The 9,056-nt window shown below is 41.8% G+C and overlaps 1 protein-coding gene across 1 annotated transcript in view; it reads right to left on the bottom strand.

The window, feature by feature from the left end:
* Positions 1-8,774, bottom strand: part of CUNH2orf88 (chromosome unknown C2orf88 homolog) — a 14,750-nt gene extending 5,976 nt beyond the window's left edge. Inside the window, exon 1 of the mRNA XM_028765847.1 lies at positions 8,663-8,774. The gene's annotated coding sequence lies outside the window, so the exon portion shown is untranslated. The remainder of the gene's footprint in view (positions 1-8,662) is intronic.
* Positions 8,775-9,056: the final 282 nt, after the last annotated feature.

Here is a 9,056-nt window from a genome sequence, read left to right as displayed (position 1 = left end):
GGAGGAGGAGGAGAAGGAAGAGGAGGAAGAGGAGGAGGAGGAGGAGGAGGAGGAGGAGGAGGAGGAGGAGGAGGAGGAGGAGGAGAGAAATAGATTGACTACTGAAAATGAAAGTGAGCCAGGCCTAGTGATGCTTGTACTCAGGAAGCAGAGGAAAGATGTGGAGTTTGCAGCCTGCTTAGGAAACTTTTACCATGTCTTATAAAGGTTGTATACAAAGAAAGGGCTGGAGGAACAGCTTCATGTTAGTCTCCAATATTGTATGAACCGTTCAGCCTCCAGCACCACCGATTCAAAAGGACAGCTAAAGCAAAGAGCTGGCCACCTTCCACACAAGAAAAAACAGATTAAAATTCCTAGTTTCAAACAAATTATCGTTACTCAAAAACTAAAATCCCAGGAAACAAGGCCTTCTAAACACAGCATGACTGACTGATGCATATATTAATCCACAGAGACTGTGGTAGCATGCGGATGGCCTGCAACAGGTCTGTACCAGACAAGGTGACAGTGCTGAGAGGAGAAGTGGATACAAGACCCCATGCTAGCCCAGAAGCTATCTCCAACTGATAACCACTCACAGATGAAAAAATAGTTTTCTTCAAGTATATGGATAAATAAAAATAAGTAGATAAATAAAGTAAAATACGAATTGAGCAAATATAGCTAACTGATTTGAGGCCAAGGTAGATAAATGGAGAAAGCAGTCTTCAACAAATGATCTAAGACATGAATGTACACATGCAAACAAACAAAATCAAATTAACTCAGAAATTTTTGTATACTTAAAACCTAATACACCTATCACAGCATAAAAAAAAAAACACCCAAAAAACAAAAAACAAAACCCTATACATAGCTTCAGGTTTAGTGGCGACCTTCTAGGTCTAACATTAAAGGCATAACTTAGGAAAGATGTTTGACCTCACTGGAATTAAAAGCTCTGCTCTTTAAAGACACTTTAATAAAATGAGAAGACCAGCCATAGACTTGGAGAAAACACTATAAAAGCTTTGATTGAGAACTACAATCCAGCCAGGGAGAGGTGGCACACGCCTTTAATCCCAGCACTTGGGAGGCAGAGGCAGGTGGATTTCTGAGTTTGAGGCCAACCTGGTCTATAGAATGAGTTCCAGGACAACCAAGGCTACACAGAGAAACCCTGTCTCGAAAAACAAAACAAACAAACAAACAAAACAAAACAAAACAAAAAAACAACTACAATCCAAATATACAAAAAACTCTTAAAACTCAATAAAAAGCTGAACAATCTAACCAAAATGCACAAAATATCACCGTACTGAGTAAGACACACAGAAGGCAAGTAAGCACGTAAGAAAATCATCATCATCACATATCACTAGGGAAATGCAAGTTAGAAGAGCACCAAGATGCAGCATAACCAGTAGAACAGTGAACAGTCCAAACAGCAGCAGATGGGAGCAGAGATGTGGGACAGAATACTGTGCGGTGCAGGTGGAACTATAAAACAACGTCATCACCTTGGACAGCAGTTTAGCACCTTCTCACATAGTAAACACACGCCTACTACAGGATCCAGTGATTTCACTGCTTGGCATTCATCCAAATGAGCTCAAAATGTAGGTCCACATAAAATCCATTGGAGAATAAATCTCTCCAATGTCTTTTACATAATTGCTTAGAAACAACCAGGACACTCTTCAGTTGATGAATGGATACACTGTGGTCCATCTAGGTCATGGGATAGTATTCAGTATTAAAAAGAAATGTGTTATCAAGCCAGCCTGAAAGACCATGTATGACTCCAACTCTATGGAATTTTTAGGGAAAAAAAAGGGCAGAGTTATGGAGATAGTAAAAAGACAGAGTTCCAGGCATAGTGGAGGCATGTAGGATGGACAGGTTGAACACAGGTGATATTGGAGACAGTGAAAGTATTCTGTATGTTGCTATCGCTATCATGATGGGTATACATGATTATACATTTGTCAAAAAACATGAATTATATAAAATCAAGAGTGAACCCTGATATAAAGTGTGAACGTTGGGTGGTCATGATGTTGCAACACAGCTGCATCTTGTGAAACACACGTGTCACTGCATGGGGTGCTGACAGCCTGGGAAGCTGGGTAAATGGATGCAGTCAGGGATGTGTGAGGACTCCTTATCTCCTGCTGAATTATTCTGTGAACCTAAAATTCATCTTTAAATGTCTCTCCTGTTTATAAGAGGTGTAGTTTAAGCATAAATATGTGTGTGACTAATACCTTGAAAATACATGAAGAACCATAACTTGGCAGAGCTAAAAGGGAAAATAAGTCACAAGCATAGTTTGGAGATTTATATTGCTTAAACAGAAATGGGTAGAATATCCAGAGACAAAACGAAGAACTACACTTTAAACCTCATGTCCAGCCTGGGTCAACTGTCACTGATGGAGCAGAGTACACATAACTAAGGCATCCCTGCCACATGCTTAAGGGTCATTCATCAGGGTGGACCAAATATGGGAGACTCTAACAGACTCCAAAGCTTGAAATTCTACAGAATATAGTTCCCACTTGCCCTAGTATTAAAGTTTTAAAAATAATAAAGTATCCACAAAAGTCCCAAATATTTGGAAACTAATCATTTTTAAATTGACCATGAGATGAAGATGAGATTGTAAAGGAAATTAAATATATTTTCAGCCCAATAAAAGCTACAATATATTAAAATTCTGAAATGAACCTTTAAATGTAAAATAAATTATGTAGATTTTAATCCTTGTAAAAAAGCAAATTAAATTGGTTACATAACTTTCACCTAAAGCTAAAACAGAAAAAGTGAATCCCAAGTAAGAAGGGTATAAATGATATAGAAAAGGGCAGAGGCCAATAAACCAAAGTTACTAGTGCTGTTTGCTTAAAATGACCTAATAAAAGTGGTCATGGTGACAGTGGAAATCCCACAGCTCAGGAGACAAAGCAATGGAATTCAGAGTTTGACACTATCATGGACTACACACAAGGAAACATTATCTAAAAAACAATAATTAAGAGAACACAGCTAAAATCTGTCAGGTAGGTGAACAGGCAGAAGGGTTCCAAAGGCCCAACATTAACTCTAGGTTGGCTTATTGTTGTCCCATTTTATATCATACTCTAAACCTTTCACATGTTTCTATGAGGCCATCTACTTCAAGTTATAGCTATAAAATGGGCTCTGTCTTGAATTAATGCAAATCTACACACACGCACACACATACATTCTGTGCATACAGACTTATACAGCATCAGTTTCAATGTAAATATACTTAATAAAGTGCTAATTCATCTTTAAAGAAAACATACTTGAAGGAACTATGGAGAGGGCTCAGTGAGTAAAAGTTCTTGCCGTGAAACTGTGAGGACCCAGGTTCAATGCTAGTACCGCATACATAACAAAGGAGGGCGTGATAAAGGTGTACTTGGTCTCCTGGCACTGGGGAGGCAGAGACTAGAGTCCTGGGGCTTGCTGGGCAGTCTGTCTAGTTAAACCTGTGAGCTCCAGGCTCAGTGAGAAGCTGTCTCAAAAAATAAGGTAGGAAGTGACTGAAGACAAGACCCAGTGTCTATCTCTGGGACATGTACACAATGTACACACACACACACTACCTAAGTTCTGTTTAAAAACTATGTCACTGAGTTTGTAACATGTTTGCCATTATTTGTCTTCTAATAATATATACAAAATTTTTGTTTGTTGTTTTTGTAAGATCCATGTAATTTCAATTTTAAATGGGCGGTCTTTGCTCTCGGAATAAAAGAATCACTCAATTAGACTATACATTTACAAAAGGATTGAATGACAAAATTAAACCAACAGACTCCACCAAAAAGTAAAAGCTAGAAAGTACATAAATACATAAATAGCCAGCGAGCACCATAGAGTTTCCTCATCAACAGCCTACAGCTCCTCAAGCACAGATCGAGTGTACTCTATGAGACAGCTCCCATGCCCTCAGCTTCTCAGTGTTAGTAGAGAAAACGGCATTGCTAAGTGCCGGGACAATGTCTGAGATCCTGCAAGCCTGCTCCTTGGAAACCAAGTGTTTTGATTTTATTGTAAACAGAGGAGGCTGAACCTCAAACATGATGAAAATCGAGGGAGGCTGTCTGTGCCAAGGATCTAGACCTGCTTTGGAGCATAGCTGTTCCCCTTCTCCTCTGGAGTTTCTCCTAAACTTGGGATCATCAAATTATTCATTATTTTAAGTGATGGATATCTTAAGATTATAATTATCAAAAGACATGCAATCTAGGATTGTCAGCAGCAATTCTGGAGCTGGAAGTTAGAATTGTGGTGTGTCCTTTATCAGCTCAAAACCTCTCTCACTTGTCATGTCATTTAAGCAGGCACTGTTGCCCTTAGCTTCAGGCTTTACTCTGGGTGACATGGGACTTTACCTGGCCACTTACCCTGAGTCTGTGGTGGGAATAAAATATGTCCGTGTACTGCCTGGTTTTCTGTCAACTTGACACAAGCTAGAGTCATCAGAGAGGAAGGAGCCTCTGTTGAGGAAATGCCTCCATGAGATCCAGCTATAAGGTAGTTTCTCAATTTGTGGGAGGGCCCAGCCCATGTGGGTGGTGCCATCCCTGGTCTGATAGTACTGAGTTTTTCAAGAAAAGTAGGCTGAGCAAGTCATGGGAAGCAAACACACACACACACACACACACACACACACACACACACACACACAATCCTCTGCATCAGCTTCTGCCTCCAGGTTTCTTCCCTGCTTGAATCCCTGACCTGACCATTTTGGTGATAAACAGCAATGTAAAGTGTAAGCTGGATAAAACCTTCATCCCCAACTTGCTTGTTTGTCATGGTGTTTAGTTGCAGCAAAGGGAACCCTAACTAAGACAGCCCTGGAACAAAATGAGATGTAGCTTCTCACCAATTGCTTAAGAAAGAATGATCTAGAATCTCAGACCCAATCCTAAAGGCCCCTCGAATCACATGTGTTGCATATACATGTGATAAGATTATCTTACATCACAATGCCTTTTAGCCATGGGATTCTCAAGCACCATTCACTCACAAGACAGCAAAGAAGTTTTTTTTCTTCCTCTCTAAATTCAATTTTAGGCATTATGTTACAAAGTGAAACCAATTCAGATACTTTAGAACAAGTAGGAGGTGCAAATAACAAGAAGGGATTGAGTACCAAGCATGGCTAAGCTTCCAGACAGCAGTCTAATTGAACTGAACACTGAAAAGCAACGTCACTCTTATTTGGAGGCACAGGATAACTCAGGATTCAAATGCACTTGGACTCCAGGTCAGAGACCAAGAACTCAGAAAAATTTTCTATTTAAGGTTTAACAATTCTTTCATAATGCATACCTGATACTTCTTCTAAGGACTTAGCACATCTCCTGCTGCTTGTGGCTGATGGTACAGTATTTCAGGGGAGAGAAGGTTCACTGAAACATGTTTAAAAGCACTGGTTTTCCCATTTCTCCTTGGAGCTGCCCTGTTCCCAGGATCCATGTCCTCCTGTGTCTTCTAGTCCTTCTAGTCCATAACTTGGAGCACCCCATCTCCCTGTCAGTACCTAGCACCCTCTCCCTACTTCCCTAACTATACTACAGGCTATTTTCAAAGATGGGGGAGATCCAGCTCCTTTTTACAGACTTCCCAGAATTCCCCTGACCCTGCTCCAGAAGCACCAAGCAGTGGAGTCTGGACCATTGAAACCATAAGTATTGTCTGCCTAGTGAGAACGTTCATTACTAGTAGAAGCCCATTTCCCTTTTCTTTGACACAGAACATTTCCCTACATCAAAGCATTTGAGTGTTTATTAAAGTATGGTCACTAGCCACATACCTGGTGTCTACAGTGTGTTAGATGCTGAGAGTATGCAGTGGATTTCACTCTGCTCTCCTTTGTTCAGGGCGTTCTTATACAAAGGCCAGAGAGTAGATGTGTTTGGACACAGATAAATGCCTACAAATGTTCTGATGAAGATAGCTCCAGAGAGGACATACACTTTACTTCCCAAGACTCTGGTGACATCCCTGTGTCTTGCAGTTTTGCTTCATGGATCTGTTACCTTCAACCTCTTGTGAAAAACATGTGATTTTGTCACTCTTCATTTTAAAGAATTAATTCTTAAAATATAGTGTTTCCATACCACACACTGTCTAGAGTTTATACTACTACCAACACTTTGAACTTACCAACACCCCAATTGGGTGCATAGTTTTCACTGTGCACATGATGTGGACATGGGCACTAGTTAACAGGGTCCTAGAACCCAAAAGGCAGGTGATGTGTTAGAAAAAGCAAGCAGCTGTCTTCCTGCCTTGTGAGCTTTAGCTGGAAAGGATGGAAGACGAGAGAGAACTGAGGAACCAGCTGAAGACAGACTGCCTGTGCCTTCCTATTCCAGTCACTCAGACTCTGGCACCCAAGAGAACCTGGGGTTGTGAGCACAGGAACGTCCCGAGAGTCCCCCAAAATCCTATGAGAAGAAGGTCTCAAGAAGCTGCAGTTGCTCACACAAATTTGCCAAATGTTAGTCTCTAATGCTAAATACAGGAGAAAATGAATAGAATTCCTAGCTTTATAGTCCAGTTTGACATCAATCTCTGGTAAAATTAAAGACAAGCAAGCAACACTTGGGCAGGGGCAGTGGTCAGTATTTCTAGGAGTTGGAAGTGATTGGTTACTCTCATAAATCACAAGGAAAACTTAGAGTCTGGTTTTAGCAAGGCACTTGATTAAACTTTGCTTTCATGAAACCTTTACAAAAAAAAGACCAGTCTATGAACTAGAACAATTTAAGTGCAGATTCATCTGGTTCACTAATTTGAGCAATATCTACTAGAGACCAACTAGATTTCCAGCCACTATTTTTCTTGGCTTTTTCAGTACTTGGAATTTCAGCAATCATCCTGAAAGTAGATGCCATTAACCTGATTTCTGGAAAAGGAATAATAAGTACCAGACTCCAAAATCCTGGAGCCATCTCTGCTGTGCCACTGGCTTCCAGCTGCACAACCTTCAACATAAAAGAGCCTGTCCTGTGCATGACATTGACTTGAATGTCAAATTCCTCAGATGTGTAGAATTGATACAAAGAATGTCAGAATCAAAGCTGAGGTAGATCTATTAAAGTGGAAATTAGAGGTTTAAAGTAATATAAAACAAGAAAGGTCTGCTCAAGAACCTCCAAGCTGCACAGATTAGAGGAAAAAAGTCTGCGTGACAACAACAAAGAGGTGTGAATTTTCAGTCAAGCTCAGAGTTTTGCTTAATGGTAGACAGTCATGTGCTGAAGGCAGGATAAGCTGATGTGTTTAATGGTTACTCATTAAAGAAATGTAACATTTTCTGTCTTCTGAGCACCTGTATGCACTGTGTGGATAAACAACTTCATCCTTAAAGCAGACAGCTAAAACAGACAAAAACTGACTCTATCACTACAATCTCTACAACCCTTTCCTTTCTCTACTGTTTCCTCTGCTTTCTTTCTTTTTCTTTTCTTTCTTTTTTTTTGTTTTTTAATGAGTGAGGGGGCTGAATTCCAGATTTAAAGTTGTAGATTTTCTTTTCAAAAAGAAGTAGAAATCCTGAAGGTAATATTGGAAGTTGGAAGGGTATTGGCTAGGGCAGGACTAAGGAGACGGAGCTAGATGTCAGCTCGATGTGAACTCGGCCTTCCCGACAGAAACAGGATATTAATTCCAAACAATGAGCTTCCTCGAACTGAAGTGGCCAATCAGAACCTGGCTTCTGTCGGGAGTGGCATTTGGACATAATATTGAAATTGCCTGGAGGGCAGACCACAAGTTTAAAGTACCCTTAGTATCTCAGAATGCTCCTCAAGTTATTTTTCTTTCACAGCAAAAAGAAAAAAGAAAGAAAAGAGTAAATCTGAAGTTACTATTTTTTCCAGAACCTTCTTGCTGTACTTAAATAACACCATCTCCCATCTATACATACAAGATAGCTATATTAGGAACTAAAATCCCATTCAAAGGAAAAATGGACTTTCCACCTGCTGATCTTGACTCGGGCTTAGCTATAATAAAAGTAGATTCTTTACCCCTTGAAATTTTATCAAAAATCTCCATCTCATTATATACAGGCAGCAGCAGACCTTTCAAAAGAGGTGGACAGCTTATTCACTAGTTTATGATGTTATGTTACCTTCATTAAAAGATGAAGGAGAGGCCAAAGCAGAGACAGAAGAGAAACGCCTGTTTCTGGAGCTTTCTCTAGCAGCTGGGCTCCCACTGTCTATTCTTTCATTTCTCTTTCATTTGCATCATTTCCCCTCAAGATTCAGCCTCCCACTGCTTCCAAGAGTACAGGCACTCTGCTAATCATGTGCCTGACACTCAGCACAGGCCTGACGGCTTGACTTGCGCATGTAGTGTCCTTACCTGAAAACCTTCATTCACTCTTCAGGTGGGGAGGAAGAGGATGCATCTTGCAATGAAATACTTTAAGGGTTCGAAACAAGATTAGGAGGTGGAGCTAACGGCTCAATTAAGGGACCTAGGATGTGAGGATGTGTCCCGGACGGACGGACGGCTGTGAAATGTTAGATAAATTAACTGCTGCAACTCCGGTTTTCCTGGGTTGGAAAGTCAAAAGATCACAGCATCTAGCAGGACACCCACCTTCCAGATGTTCACTTACCCTACTCTGCGGCGGGCCAGCTTCACTGCCATCGCAAGTCTGCGCGGCCCCGGCCGAGGAGGCGCAGGCGTTTGGCCGGTCTCATGCCCCTGGCCGCAGCCCGGGCTCCCGGGGTGGGTGCTGCTCCCCAGGGTGCTGGCGTCCGGGAGGGAGCCTAAGCCCGAAAAGGTGCGGTGTGACCAGGCAGCGGGGACAGCGTCTCTCCCGGAGGAGGGCAGACGTCCTTCGGCCGTGGTCCCGGCTCCTCCCCCTGCAGCCCCCCCGCACCCCCTAGCCGGCCCAGCACTGCTCACGAGTTCGCGGCCCGCACCGTGCAAGTGAAGCCAAGAGTCTACTACGGAGACTACGGAGCACAACCCTCCGCTTTGGCACCGCCAAGGGCTACCTCCGCCCA

This window comes from Grammomys surdaster, unplaced genomic scaffold (genome assembly GCF_004785775.1).
Source record: "Grammomys surdaster isolate TR1022 unplaced genomic scaffold, NIH_TR_1.0 165, whole genome shotgun sequence".
In the NCBI taxonomy this organism is placed as follows: domain Eukaryota; kingdom Metazoa; phylum Chordata; class Mammalia; order Rodentia; family Muridae; genus Grammomys; species Grammomys surdaster.
This window is presented reverse-complemented; position numbering and strand designations above follow the sequence as displayed.